General features: G+C 38.5%; 1 long non-coding RNA gene and 1 pseudogene across 3 annotated transcripts in view; both read right to left on the bottom strand.

Moving 5' to 3' along the window:
• The window catches only part of LOC141571309 (uncharacterized), a 29721-nt gene that overhangs the window by 4660 nt on the left and 8867 nt on the right, over window positions 1-16194 (bottom strand). The window lies entirely within an intron of this gene.
• On the bottom strand, window positions 242-14298 carry LOC141571230 (large ribosomal subunit protein uL15-like; annotated as a pseudogene).

Raw genomic sequence — 16194 nt, 5'->3', positions numbered from 1 at the left:
GTATGTTTGGGAAGTGGTAAGTTATCCATTATGGTGTAAATACAAATGAAGATAAAGAACCCCTTGAAAGGACAGCATTCTTGTGTGGCTCTGTCGAGTTCTTTTCTGTGCACAGCCAAAGGAAAACAATAACCTCAGATAAAATTAAAAGTTAATCATACATCACATATTGACATGAAATCATAGTCACATGTGTAGATGAGTAGTAAGCTCTACCAGTCTATAATGACATATATTAAAAACTGACGCACACACCTACTTAAAAAAACACACACAAAAAACAGAAAAAACACTTGCACATTTAATGAACTTCCTTCCGTGTGGCTTCAAGCTACCAGGACACAGACCCTTCCAACACCCTTAATCTTCTCCGCAGCTCTTCTGCTGAAGAATTTGGCCTTCACCATGCCAGGCTGCTTTGGGAGCTTTCCCTTCCCGAGAACTTTGGAATAGCCTGATCGCAATGATAGGAGCAGCTCCAGTCTTATTTTTGGCAGCATTTACCCATGTCTGCTCACTGACCGAGGCCCACAGTTTATCCAGTTGGGCAGAAGCTCTAGTTCCTTTTTAAGTGGTAATGCCTCATACAAACTTTCCCAAAGTAACTTGGGTGGTATTTGTCAAAGTTGATCCTGTGGTGATGCGTGCCACCAGCATTACCTCGGCCTCCTGGGTGCTTCTCCTGCTTGCCAATGAGGCCATAGCCATGACTCACATGGCCCCGAAGTTTTCAGGTCTTCCTCAGTCTGGAAGGCACGGCAGCAACCGAGACACAAGAGGACCTCACACTATTTTTGTAGTTATCATTTTTCTCTTTTTTGTCTATAAACAAACATTTTTCTTATAAAAGTATTTTCTTATATCATTAAGCAAAAAAGTAAAACAAGAAACCAAAATCTACCACCTAAAATAATCATTGTTCACATTTTATATACATATATGTATATATATATATATATATATATATATATATATATAGTTTTTTACCATTTATTGGTATATATACATATAGATTTAAGTACATTAAAAATATTCTTTTCCTGTCCTTGAATTTTCTCTACAAACAATTCTTTTGCTACATGCTGTTCCATTATATAGAAGTGCCATGATTTATGTAACTAATTTTTTATTGTTAGACATCTGGGTGGTCTATGGTTTTACTCTTAAAAAACAGAAAATGTTGCAACGAATAACATTATAATTAAATATTTGCAACATACATATATGTGCATTTCCTTAGGATAAATACCTAGAAGTGGAATCCCTGTTTCACGGAGTGTGTGTGTGTGTGTTTGTGTATGTGTGTATGTGTGTGTGTTTGTGTATGCACGCGTGCGCACACGCGATTAAATTCTATTCCAGAAGTTGTACCTTTCTTGACTCTCATCTGCAGTAAAGCTATATTACTTCTCAAAGAAAATGATACAATCTCTCAGGAAGATAGGATAGTCAGAAACACAGTACATTGTTGACATTTGAGCAGAGACATTAAATCACTAAGACTTGTGTGTGGGAAGTCCTCCAGCTAATATATCTCTCCTTTATCCATGAATAAGCATCAATTGCTATTCTCTGCATCATGGATTCCTCTTCATTACCACCTCGGCCTTGAAAACACTTCTATCTACTCCTGATACGAGCCATCTGAAAAGCTAAAGTTTGCTGCTATTTTTCATTATGCTGAGAGTGATTGCAGAGGCATACCGTGGCAATCACGAGTACTAACCAGGCGGTAAGTAAGGGCAATTTCATTACAAGTGCACAGTTGCATTTCATGCTCCTTGATCTCTGTTACTGCTCTTCCAAGCAGCACATGCTCCCAGCTTGGATTTTGACAATACTTTCTTTGTCAGAGGAATACTGCAGTAGGAGTCACAGAAGCTGTTATTGCCAGGAACCAGTTCCCTGGCACCTGAGACAGAGGCAATTTTAAAAGCCTCTGTGTGCGTTTACACTTGTGCCATGGGCACACGTGACCTTACTCAAAAGAGCAATATTAATGCAGGTTATGGCCCCATCTGGCTCAGTGGTTTCATATTTTCATAGCCTACAGATGTTTAATGAGGTTCCTTTTCTGTCCACCTCTTCTGGTTGTGTTAAGGCCAAGGGTACAGTAGAAAATGCCCTGATGCCTGGAAAAGCAGCTCTATCAGAGATGTCTGAAAGGCCCACTTGCTACACTTTTCAAAGCATCTATTAACCTGGAGTCACGATTATTGAGCAAGGATCATAAATTAAATTAAATTGAACGACGTGTGGGAAATGTCTGACATGTCAGAAATATAGCCAAATAGAAATTCCTGAACCAGAGCGATAAGGAAATGAATCCCATGGCTGGTTGTTGATTAAACCCAACTTCAAGGCATTTCCCTGATACACAGGTGCCTGATATAAAGAATCCCTGCACATGGTTGGCTCCAAATGGGTAATGTGCCAAGTATTGTGAACGTTCTTCAGAACTGTGTTAGCCTAATGATTGTGTTTGAGTGGCATGCTTCTCTATGGCAAGTATTGGCTGATGGAGGAAGATAGAGCCACTAATTATGTGTGGTTACCTATACGAGGTAAAATGCATGAAGCAATTGTCCCACGATACTTCCAGACAGGAGTATTGTGCGAAATATTTCACAATTACGGTAGCAAAGGCAACAGCCAATCAGGATAGACACTTGCTCAGTCAGAATGGATACCAACTGTAAAGAATTGGTACTTGTGCTGACATGCGCTGTCTGGGTGTCAGCCCTGCTTCTGGCTAGTGTGCAAATGCAAAAAGCAACACAATTAAAGAGTACCTTCGTGTGCTAGGCACTGGAGATGCATCATAGGCATAGAACGTATAACAGTGGTACAAGTAAGCAGTACAGTATCTCCCCCTAATCTGTGGGGCATACAAGGTCTGACAATTAAGTTCATGAACTTGCCACCATGCACTTACATTAGCAGCAGTGTACAAACAGCTTGATAAGGTTACAGAATCTTTGTATATCAGTGTCTCACAGCTGTGTTTGTGTTGATATGTGGCGGTGTCTTGCTGAGTGGCATTCATTATTGTTGTTGCGTGTTTTTGTGTGTCCTGGTGAGAATGTCAGAGCTTGAATTAGAGGAACAAACAAACATTAAATTTCTTGTTACACTTGGCAAGAGTGGAAAGTGAAATCAGCGACATGTTAGTCCAAGTTTATGGGGATAATGCCCTTAAGAAAATGGCAGTATACAAATGAATTAAACATTTTTCTGAGGGGAGAGGACGCGTCATTGATGAACAGAGGTTATGGCGGCCAGTAACGAGCAGAACTGATGAAAACATTGCAAACATTTGTCAAATTGTGCATCCAAATTGTTGGCTGACTGTGAAAAGCATAGCAGACCAACTAAACATTGATAAAGAAACAGTTCGGAAAATCTTAACTGAAAATCTTGGCATGAGAAAGGTGTGTGCAAAAATGGTCCCAAAGGAGCTCACTGATGAACAAAGGCAACGGAGAGTTGAAGTTTGCCAAGACCTTTTGGAGAGGCATGACGATGTTTGGGGCAACGTTATTGGTTTGGGTACACGTTATTACTAATGATGAAACATGCGTGTACCAGTACGACCCTGAAACAAAGCGTTAAAGTGCACAATGGAAGTCACTACCAAAAAATTCTGTCAGTCCAAATCCAGAGTCAAAATGATGTTGCTAACCTTTTTTGATATCAGAGGGATTATTCATTATGAATTTGTACCGACTGGGCAGTTAACCTGTTTATTATTCGAAAGTGCTGAAAAGGCTGCTTGAAAAAGTTAGACAAAAACGACCTGAAGTTTTGTCAACAATTCATGGCTCTTGCATGACGACAATGCACCAGCTCACACAACACTGTCTGTGAGGGAGTCTTTAGCCAGTAAACAAATAACTGTATTGGAACACCCTCCCTACTCACCTGATCTGGGCCCCAATGACTTCTTTCTTTACCTGAAGATAAAGGAAATATTGAAAGGAAGACATTTTGGTGACATTCAGGACATCAAGGGTAATACGACGACAGCTCTGATGGCCATTCCAGAAAAAGAGTTCCAAAATTGCTTTGAAGGGAGGAGTAGGTACTGGCTTCAGTGCATAGCTTCCCAAGGGGAGCACTTCGAAGGTGACTATAGTGATAGTCAGCAATGAGGTATGTAGCACTTTTCTAGGATGAATTCGCAAATGTAATTCTCAGACATTGTAAGTTCCAAGACAGCCCTTCCCCAGCAGATGCTTGAAACCGTGGATAGTTTTGAACCTTGTACATGCTATGTGTTTTCCTATACATACACATACGTATCTTTTCACCAAAAGGAAGTATATTATGGCTTCTCTATAGCATGTCTGAATTGCCAGTCACTATTTTTTCCTTTGGGAGTCATTATGAAGTAAAATAAAGGCTACTTAAACACAAGCACTGTGATACCTCAACTGTCAATTTGATAACTGAGACAGCTACTAAGTGACTAACAGGTGGGAGTGCATACAGCATGGATATACTGGACAAAGGGGTAATTCATGACCTGGGCAGGACAAAGTGAAATTTCATCATGCTATTCAGCATAGTGTTCAATTTAAAATTTATGAATTTTTTATTTCTGGAATTTTCCATTTAACATTTTTGGACCGCAGTTGATCACAGGTAACTGAAACTGTAGAAAGCAAAACCATGAATACAGGGGGACTACTGGGCAGTAGTAGTACTAGTAGCAGTAGTGGCAGCAATAGTGGTAGTGGCAGCAGCAGCCGCTATCATTGTTGAGGGCTCACTAGGCACTGGACACTACTCATGATTTCATGTAACCTTTCCAACAAGTCTATACAATAGACACTATCATTCATGGGTGACATGATGAGGTCATTGAAACTTTGAAATATTAAATAACTTTTCCAAATCCACCCAGATGGCAACTACCAGAGTGAGAATCCTGAGCATTATTTCTCCAGGATCCCATAATCCCTCCAATATGCCATGTTGCATCTCCTTAGAAAATAGCACCGGTCTTGGCTTTACCATTGCAGACCACTTAGTTTCCTCAGTCTCCATATCCGTATCATAAAATTGGGATAATAATGTCTTCTGTAACTATTGCAAATGTTTTTTAAAGGAAATGTAATAGTGTATATGAAAGCACTAGATAACGAGGTTCTCCAGGAGAGGATCTGTGTCATCATGTCCTTATGTTGAATACAGTGCTGTGCACACACTAAGTTCTCAGTAAATTTTAAATGCATTCTTAAAGTTCTAATCACATGTGATTTATTATTAAAACATGGTTGTTTTCCTCAAGAGATTTGTAACTTAGTAGGTAAGACTTATATTTAATGTCTGAATAACTTTCCAAGGTAACATATGCCAAGTTCCAAAAACTCGTAAGTTACTATGATCATCATCTATGAGCAAAGTCCTTAAAGTAGGTGAACTGAGCATCAAAGAAAGCAGATTTCAGGTGGGGTTTGCCTGAGGCCTTGAGGGGCAGGTCACCCAAAGCCATGGATATGTGGAAAAGAAGGGGAGGGTGTTTCAGGGAAGGGGAAAAGCATGACCAAAACATAGGAGTAGAAACATTAAGTATGTTGGAGATCAGCCAATAAAACTCTGTAACTATATTAGAATAGTTGCTTTCAATACCATAGGATGGCAAGAGGGACAAACACCAAAGAGTGAGGGAGACAGCATCACTCAAAGCAAATATACTAATATTATCAAGATTGCTGTTTACACACACACACACACACACACACACAAAGATATGGAGTAAAGCCTCTCATCCTTTTCTCAAAATTATACTTTTAATATGAACACATTACTGAATTATATTTCAAAAATGGTTAAGATGGTAAAAAACAAACCAAAACAAAACAAAATACTCTTTAGGGAAATGTCCAGTCTGAATCAAGTGCCCAAGCCCTATAATGATCTCGGTTACAACACTTACCATGCTGCGTTTTAATTTATTGTTTTATTTTCCATCTCCTTCATTAACCTGTCATTTTTGTTCTTATTGGACTTGGTATCACGAGGATTTAGTGCCTGGCACATAGTATACACTCAATATAGTTTGAATGAACTAAAGACTTCAAGTAAGCAATGACTTGACATGAATTGCGTTTAGTTCAAAACATTAAAACCTTCCTTAACACAGTGGAGAAGGAAGATGAGGGTTAGTTAGCATTAATGATTATATATAATCCACGTGTGCTGGGCATGAAAGAGTTAAATAACACAACCCAAGGCCACTTGCAGCCACTGGGACTTTTTGATCATACATCATAGGAAATACAGTAGCACAGTCAATAACTTCCATGTAGATAAAGAGATTTTTTTAAAAAGTAAATTCAATCTGAAAATTGCTTCTTTCTAGGCAAAGTGCCAGGGAGACATGCATAATTTTCACCACGATTTCAGCAGAAAGAACACACAAAATCAGGTAAGCAGAGAAAGAGGAACAGACAGAAAAACTTCCTCAGGTAAAAGACAACAGGCACATTAAATGTTTTCCCATTAAATTAATCTATTCAGTAGCCAATTAGAAACAAGAGGAAATACAAGAGACATAGAAACATAAAATTGATGGCACTGCTCTCACAGGAGAAAGATGGAGAATTCCCTACATTGCATGGAAGGAAGAGAATATTTCAAAGCAGACTTGCACCACAGAAGACAAGACAGAACCCCCAAGAGAATCCAGTGTTTCACCAATTTTTTTTTAATTAAAGTTTATTGGGGTGACAATGGTTAGTAAAATTACATAGATTTCAGGTGTACAATTCTGTATTACGTCATCTATATATCACATTGTGTGTTCATGACCCAGAGTCAGTTCTCCTTCTATCACCATATATTTGATCCCATTTACCCTCTTCTACAACCTCCCATCCCCCTTACCCTCTGGTAACCACTAAACTATGGTCTGTGTCTATGAGTTTTTGTTTCTCATTTGTTTGTCTTGTTCCTTTGTTGTTTTCAGTTTTATATACTACATATCAATGAAATCATATGGTTCTCTGCTTTTTGTATCTGATTTATTTCACTTAGCATTATAATCTCGAGATGCATCCATGTTGTCGCAAATGGTACTATTTCACCTTTTCTTATAGCAGAATAGTATTCCATTGTGTATATACACAACTTCTTTATCCATTCATCTATTGAAGGACATTTTGGTTGTTTCCATGTCTTGGCCACCGTAAATAAAGCTGCAATGAACATTGGAGCACATATGTCTTTATGGATAAATGTTTTCAGATTTTGGGGGTATGTACCCAGGAGAGTGATTGCTGAGTCATATGGTAATTCTATTCGTAATTTTTTAAGGAACCTCCACACTGCCTTCCATAGTGGCTGCACCAGTCTGCATTCCCACCAACAGTGTATGAGGGTTCCTTTTTCTCCACAGCCTCTCCAACACTTGTTACTATTTGTCTTGTTAATGATAGCCATTCTAACTGGGGTGAGGTGATATCTCATTGTGGTTTTGATTTGCATTTCTCTGATGATTAGTGATGTTGAGCATCCTTTCATATGTCTATTGGCCATTTGTATGTCCTCTTTGGAGAAATGAATTTTCAGTTCCTTTGCCCATTTTTTAATTGGATTGTTTTTTTTTTGTTGTTGTTGAGTTGTATGAGTTTCTTATATATTTTGGATATAAGCCCCTTATGAGAGGCGTTGTTTGCAAAAATTTTCTACCATTTGGTTGGTTGCCTCTTTATTTTGTCAATGGTTTCTTTTGCTGTGCAGAAGCTTTTCAGTTTGATATAATTCCATTCATTTTAGCTTTTACTTCCCTTGCCTTTGGAGTCAAATTCATAAAATGATCTTTGAACCTAAGGTCCATAAGTTCAGTACTTATGTTTTCTTCTGTGCAGTTTATTGTTGCAGGTCTTCTGTTTAGGTCTTTGATCCATTTTGAGTTAATTTTGGTATATAGTGACAGATAGCAGTCTAGTTTCATTCTTTTGCATGTGGTTTTCCAATTCTCCCAGCACCATTTATTGAAGAGGCTGTCTGTTCTCCATTGTATGTTTTTGGCTTCTTTGTCAAAAATTATCTGTCCATATTTATGTGGGTTTATTTCTGGGTTCTCAATTCTATTCCATTTGTCTGTGTGTCTGTTTTTCTGACAATACCATGCTGTTTTGATTATTGTTGCCCTGTAATACAAGCTAAAGTCAGGGAGCGTGATACCTCCAGTATTGTTCGTTTTTCTTAGGATTGTCTTGTTCCTTTGTTGCTTTCAGTTTTATATCCCACATATCAGTGAAATCATATGGTTCTCAACTTTTTCTGTCTGACTTATTTTGCTTAACATAATAATCTCAAGATCCATCTATGTCACACAAATGGCATTATTTCATCTTTTTTATGGCAGAATAGTATTCCATCATGTATATGTACCACATCTTCTTTATCTAATCACCTATCAAAGGACACTTCAGTTGTTTCCATGTCTTGGTCACCATAAATAAAGCTGCAATGAACATTGGAGCACATATATCTTTACAGATAAATGTTTTCAGATTTTTTTTGGTATATACAGAGGAGAGGGATTGCTGGGTCATATGGTAATTCTATTTTTAATTTTTTGAGGAACCTCCACCCTGTCTTACATAGCAGCTACACCAATCTGCATTCCTACCAACAGTGTATGAGGGTTCCTTTTTCTCCACAGCCTCTCCAACACTTGTTTTTATTTGTCTTGTTGATGATAGCCATTCTGACTTGTGTGAGGTAATAACTTATTGTGGATTTTATTTGGATTTCTCTGATGATTAGTGACATTGAGCATTTTTTCGTATGTCTATTGGCCATCTGTATGTCCTTTTTGGAGAAATGTCTATTTAGGTCCTCTGCTGATTTTTTAATTGTTTGTTTGCTTATTTGTTTTTTCCCACCAATTTCTTAGGGAGGTGATTTGAGGTTCCTATTGGAACCATACATGAGAATATGGATAAACACCCACAAACTTTTGCTTCCATTGTGTAGCAAATCTGCACACTTCATTCACAGCATAAGTTGAGTCAATTCTCACAGAATCCTTCTTAATTAGATACTGAATTAAAATAATGCATTTAAGGATTGTCAGATTGGTTTGGTGGGTTGCTTCTGACTCTCCACACCTATATCTCTGTCCCATCCTTAATTTTTATTTGAAATAGTCTAAAAAGTACAGAGAAATCCCCAAAGCTTTACAACGTTAGTCACTAAGCAAAGTGATTGGTTATTTAAAAATGCTTTGGAGAACTTGTTCTGTGGTAATGTGTATTTGGGCTAGATTGAAAATGACCTGTGACTGGTTCATCCTGAGGCCTGAGCTATTTCCTGAGGCACTTTCCTGTGACACTTGAAGCAAGTAGAGATGCAATGGTAGCTGCTGCTCCCTTCTACTGTGCATCTCCTAACAGAGATTTTGGTCTTGTGCTTCTATTTCTGCATCCTGAAGGAGCTGCCGTAATCAATAATAGCATCTAAGGGCCCTGGGAGGTTGTACATTGCTTGCTGTTCCTAAAGGTGAAAACCAATTGTATGTTTTCATTCATTCATTCATTCATTCATTCATTCATTCATTCATTCATTCATTCGTTCATTCCGTTTTTAATCCATTTCACAAATACAGTCTAAATTCTATTGCATTTGGTGCTAAACAGACAACGAAGAGGAAATATGTGGTCTCTGCTCTTATCACACTGACTGCCCCGCAGTGAGAAACAATCACAGTTAACCATGAGTTGAAAATAAATGTAACAAGTGCTTTGCTAAAGGAAAAATGGGGTACTATGGAATACACAGTGGGAAAATAATGTATTTGAGCATTTGAGAATGGGAAGTAGGGATTGGGGAACTTTTGTAGAAAGTGACTTTCTAATCCTGGATGCAAAAAGAAAGCTGTTGGGGGTGTTGCAAGAAAAAGAAAAAAACCCTGAAATTTGGAGGGTGTAATTTTTATGAATTCCCAGGATCAATTTCAAGTCCTATTCTCAAAAAGCTACAGAGTTTTTTTTATCATAATTACCATTAAACAAAAAGTTGGTCAAGAGCTCTGTAATTAACATACTTCCAATTTACCATCTAATGGGTGGGTTATAGAAGCATCGAAGGTCCTATTCTAGGACCTCAGGCAAGGAATCCCTCTTTTAAAAATACCATGCCAGGTGCCCAATTTCTGTTATTTTTAAATGTGGTAGGTAGAAGGGAGTGCAAAGAGCAAGCAGAACTTGAATAACAGGGAAAAGTGGGCTGTCAAGATGGCTCTTACGTGTTACATATCTTCAGACACGGCTGGATATCGCCTGGTCTAAGAGGATAGAAAGGAAAGAAAGTTCAGTACTAAACTAGACCCATCTGACAGCGTGTAGCACAAACTGAACAGGCAGACTCAGCAGTAAGCACTGAGAGAGAAATCTGGTCCAGACCCCAAGAGTGTGGTCCAGTCCTTATCCGGTTTTAACCTCAGTTAAACTTCACGCTTAGAGTCCCATTGGGCATCACCAGAAGCCACATCATCTCCAATACACCGTGACGTGCACTGTGGTTCAGTGTGTGGCTCTTCCAGACAAGAACACCATGCTGTTGAACGAATCCAATCATTATGGGAAAACTTCAGCTTCATGTGGGTCTACAGCCGCTCAGTTCAAAGTCCTCCACACTCACAGTGAAATTCGGTAAAGACATTAAGTAGAAAAATACTTCTAAAGTTCCAGTTAAGTACTTGATACCACATTGGAACATTGAGTCTAAACTAGTTATTTTTTTCATCATTCTCATAGTCTTGGTAATTATTATTCCTTTACTTGTATTTGTCTGTCATCCTTACTAGAAGGTAACCAGGAGGAGGCCAGGGACCACATGCCTTCCACGCACCACTGACTCCCCGGTGCCTAGTACATAACAGGCACTCAATAAATAGTTGTTGGCTATTAAATGAATGCATCGTTCACCCATGAACAGAACTTTGGCGCAGTCCTGAAGACAGCTTTGTAGCTGTAAGGGAGACCACAATGATATTGTTTGACTGCAACATTACCCACTTAAGATTTGCACCATGCTTACTTCCAAAAAACTTGAGCACTACTAGAGAATAAAAATATACTATGATTCCCCTAACACCTTTATTTGCAGGGTGTAAGTTAGCATATAAATATGAACACTTTAAGACCTTATTTTATTATTGTTTAACTGAGCGATACTCCAGGTTTTTTTGTTTGTTTGTTTTGTTTTTATCAAGGAATACACGCAATTTGTATGTTATTTTGTAAGTCATCTTCCAGCCCAAGCCCCTTAGAAGTAAAGATGTTTATTTGAGCTGCAGAGGTCTCATCTTTTCTACATAAAATCCAGGTGACATGTTCATTAGAGCTTGGAAGTCTTTGTGGCAAAAATACTGTGTTCATGATTTTTTATTTCACTATATTTCTAGTGAGAATTGATAGCAGATGGCATGTTATTGTTTAAATTCAAGGTTTCCTACCAGGCATTGAAAAAATCTCAGATTAACATCTTAATTAGAACGATGGTCAGCCTCTCTTGATCAATATTAAACACATATTGGGTATTCTGAGGGCAGTCTTAATATTCCAGGAGAATAAACTACACTGTCAGTAAATCTGGAATCTTCTTATGAAATCTATTTACCTTTTATTGAGATACCATTAAATAATTTTTTTAAAATAGGTACACTTGTTTAATGCACGTGTAATTCTTTTTTTTTTTTTTCGCATCAACTGACTTTTACTTTTTATGATCAATTGAGTCTTTTTTTTCAATTACAGTTGACATTCAATATCAAATTTCTATTTAGTGCAATACCTATCAATGGACATTAATTACAAGCAGAATTTCTGATAGAAATGGCTACTCGTTACACTGTTCACAGTAGGCTTTCTTCAGAAACTTGGTACTTCTTGGTCCCCTATGGGAGGACACACTCAACAACAGTCCCTGTAGAGGCCCTTTGTTTATAACATTTCTTCCAGCTGCATTGTTGTCCAAGACCCTGCCTATTTATCCCATGATTGGGTCTCAATCCAAGTCAACCAGCAACTAAAGAGCCCCTGCACCCCATTGCTGCTTCTGAGGTGGGCTCTGGCCCCCATATTTCTACCTCACCTCTTTGGAGTTGAGTCAAATTACAGTGGTTCTTAGACTGGGGGGTTGTCTGGAGGGATCTACGTAGTCTCTGCCAACTAATCACCATGCCTCTCCCTCTTCCACTTGTTTTATTTCAAGACACTTAGTGAAACGAGTCATGCTTTATAATTTTACATCTGCTTTTTTTTAACCAATATCATTTTATAAGAATTTTTCCTGTGTCATCAAGTCTCTTCTAAAACTTAGTTTTAAGGAGCAGCATATTTTCTTCCTGGGATGTGCTGTAATTAAACCTTTCTCCTATTGTTGGGTATTTAGACTGTTCCCAAAGTTATACTGTCAGAGTGGCCTCATCTTTTCAACATAAAAACCTTATGGTATGTGTGTGTGTGTATATATATATATATATATACCATTATATATATATATATATATATATACCATAATATATATATATATATATATATACCATAATATATATATATATATATATATATCTTGCTGTAATGAACATTTTTGCACATATTCATTTTTTAAAGCTTTAACTTTTCTTTCAAGTCAGTTTTGAAAAAACAATAATTGCTCAACAAAGAGGTATGGACTTTCCTGAGCTACTTGATGTATTCTGGGCTAATTACCTCTCTTACCACTCCCTTGCCAACACTGATTATTACCTTGTAGAAATCTTTGTCATTTTAGTAAATGAAAAATCCTATTTCATCTTAATGCAAGTTGAGCAACAATTTCCATTTCACAAATGATAAGTTATACACATTTAAAGAGGTTTCAAGTCCTTTTTTTAACATATATACTATAACTAAGAGGTCACTTCTGAGCTGCTGACCTTTATGTGGTCTTCATGTCCCATTAACTACTCTGATACTTAAAGCCTCAGGTCACTTTCAGCCTTAATTGTATTTTATTATTCTTTCTCCATTGTTGCAGAATGTTTCAGTCAATTTAGCCATAAGGGTCTCTCTTCACCTTCTCTTCATTGGTTCATTTCCAGTTATTAAAATGACAGATTTCCTGAGAGGTTATGTTAATTTTATTATTATTGCAATGATTATTTTTATTCAAATAAAATTTTAGGCTTAGAGGAGAAAGAGTTTTTGTTGTTCACTGAGGAAGTATATATTCTTTTTACTGTTTTAAGTAAGAAGTGCTTGGGCAGAAACTAAAGGTCAGCGATTCTCAGGTTTCGCACAATTGTTTGCATTCCACATCATGTCAGAAAATAAATAGAAGATAATAAAACATCAAATTTCTTTAACATTTGCTGAGGCGGTTTCTGCTGCACTATTTTAAATTAAACTAAAGATCAGTCATCCAATGCTTATTTCTTCGTCTCCATACTATTCAAGAAGAGATGTGTCTTCAATGACCAGTCTCTCCTTTTTCTCTTCAGTGGGGCCCCAATATCTGAGAAGGGTGCTTAGTATATTAATGTTCTATCTTCCTCTATTAGAATCAACTGTTGGTCAAGTTCCGAAAATTGGTTCATATTACAATGTTGCCTCCACCTAAACTATTTGTGTTTTCAAATAATATGAGCACTTCTCAGGTACTCAAGAACAAACATGCCTTTGGTAAATACGTAGTCATAGCCAACTTGATTTCCAAGCACTGTCAAACATATTACCCAAAAGAATGTATAATGAGTTTGTAATTGTTAAAGTTTCCTTTTTCCCTTTTATTTTTGGCAATAGAAGCTTTTGTCCATCCTATCAGAGGGTCTTCTGTGACTCCATTGTGATAATAGCTACCATATGTTGGATGTAGAGTATGCCAAGTGCTGTGTATATCATATTTAACCCTCACAAGAACCTTCATTTTACAGATGAGGAAACTGAAGCTTAGAGAAACTAAGTAAGTTTAGTTGTGAAGCAGTGGTGGAGCAGAGTTGAGCCCCGGTCTGACTGACTCTAAAGGCTATGTTTTTAACTACCATACTCTTTGATGCTTTCAGCTGAATGGCAGACTGGGTGTCTCTCCCATCCTACATGCTCTTCTGCCTATGACCTTGCCACTACTACTTAAGAGGTAAAGTGTATTCCCTTCTCCCCTTGATTCTTGGTGTTCCTGTAACTGTTTGATGAGTAAAATGTGTGGCAAAAGTGATGCTGTGTAACTTCCAAGGATGAGTCTTAAGAGCTCTCCATCTTCTGCTTTGGTTTCTTGAAACTCATGAAACCCAGTTGCCATAATGTAAGAAGGCCTACATGGAAGAGAACAAAGACTTCCCCACTCCCAGGAAACTACCCCAGCTGAGCTCTCAGAAGATCAGCACCCAGGTCCAGTTATGTAATTTGCAGTGTCCAGTGCAAACTGAAAGCATAGGCCTCAGCCAGGATCAAGAAAGTCACTCTCCCTTCCTGCAGGTCCATTGCCCTGTAGGGGAGGAAAAAATTTTCCTCAACCATCTTAGGATCCCTGGCTAGGTCTAAAAATTAAACTGACAGAGAGATGAACAGGAGAAAAGCATACAAATTTTATTAATTTTTTTTTGCATGTATATGGGAGCCTTCATAAGAGAATGAATACTTGAAGACGTGACCAGAGCAAAAAGCTTTTATATCTTTTATACAAAGGACAATACATTTGTGAAGAATTGACAAGACAAAGGGGTTTGGGCTAGGAGTTGTAAATGGTGAAGAAGTAACTGGGAAGATAAGGGTTGGTTTAACAGGGTTTATTTGTGCAGATCTCTCGGCCCCAAGTTCCCTGTCTCTGGTGATAAAAATGTCCTCCCTCCTCCTGGTACAATGAGGGGAACTTTCTCACAGGAGTTTTATGATCTGTTGCAGGTAAGAAGCATGAGGGGAGGTAGGTCAGAGTGACCTTCCTGCTTCTGATGTTTTTAAAAATTCCTTCAGCTTAAAGATACTTAATACATCAAGGTGCCAAATTTGGAGGTAGCTAGCCTGAACTACATCAGCCCCAATGCACAATCGATGGATAACCCCAAGGAATTGCAATCTGTATGACGGGACATGCTCAGATCCTGTATGGACAGTTGTCAAGAGTTGTCTGCTGAGCTCCCCATGGTCCTGCCAACCCACGTGGAACTGAAGTCCCGTTGCAGCACCTGAAGATGCTGCATGCCCCACGATGCTTTGCACCCCTGACCTTGATCTTCCCCAATTCTGCTCCCAGGCTTCTGTCAGGAGCAGAGGGCAATAAGCAGAACCCTGACCTTCCATTCACTGATGTGACAGAGCAGAGGGGAGCAATGGTCATGGGGCAGGTGTGGAGAGGAGGGGACAGGGTGGGGCCCAAGGAGCCAAGAAGTGACAGCAGGCTGGAAGCCAGCCAAGAAGCTATCCTGGGATCATGGAAAAATTATGGGAGGTGCGACTGCAGGTGAGCCAAGGCTCCAAGTCCTCACCTCATGCATGCCCCATTGTCCCTTCCTTCTTCACTTACTAAATACAAATGGAAAGAAAATATTTTTAAGAATTTCAGGATGACAAACATAGAGCACTAGACCCCAGGTATGAGGCCCTTCTGAACACATGGCCCAATGTGGCTGCACATATCACACATGTGCCCATGACACTGGCCCTGCCCGCATCAGCTGCCAACCTTGTGAGTGAGGACATCTTGGTCCTATGAGCTGCTCCATGGTTCCAGGAAAAAAAACACCCAGTCAACACACAGAACCAAATAATTGGTACTTTAAACCACTAAGTTTTCAGGTGGTTTATTACATAGCACTTGATAACTAAAACAGCTACTGTCATCATCCTAGGTATTATGGAGTCACTGACAAGTATAAGCTATGATTTCTATTGTCAGAAAAATCACAATATAATTAGCAAGAAAAGGACACATAAAAGAATTATCCACCAATAACAGATAATATACAATCAAGAAAGGAAAAAATTGGAAAAGTTAAATATGAGGACGGTTCAAAAACAGGAGGTCCCTGGGGAAGGGTGGCTAGGATATTCACAGAAAGCTTCCCGTGGGAGAACCCTGATCCATTTGTAGAAAATAAAAATAAAAACCTGTGACCAGCAAACTAAACCAAGATCAGAAGCTGACAGAAGTTCATTTGTGCATCAGACTGAAAGCCAGAGGCCTAAATGAAGGCTGAGT

Source organism: Rhinolophus sinicus, linkage group LG04 (assembly GCF_036562045.2).
Source record: "Rhinolophus sinicus isolate RSC01 linkage group LG04, ASM3656204v1, whole genome shotgun sequence".
Lineage (NCBI taxonomy): Eukaryota > Metazoa > Chordata > Mammalia > Chiroptera > Rhinolophidae > Rhinolophus > Rhinolophus sinicus.
The sequence above is the reverse complement of the archived record's forward strand: the minus strand, read 5'-3'. Positions and strand labels throughout refer to the sequence as shown.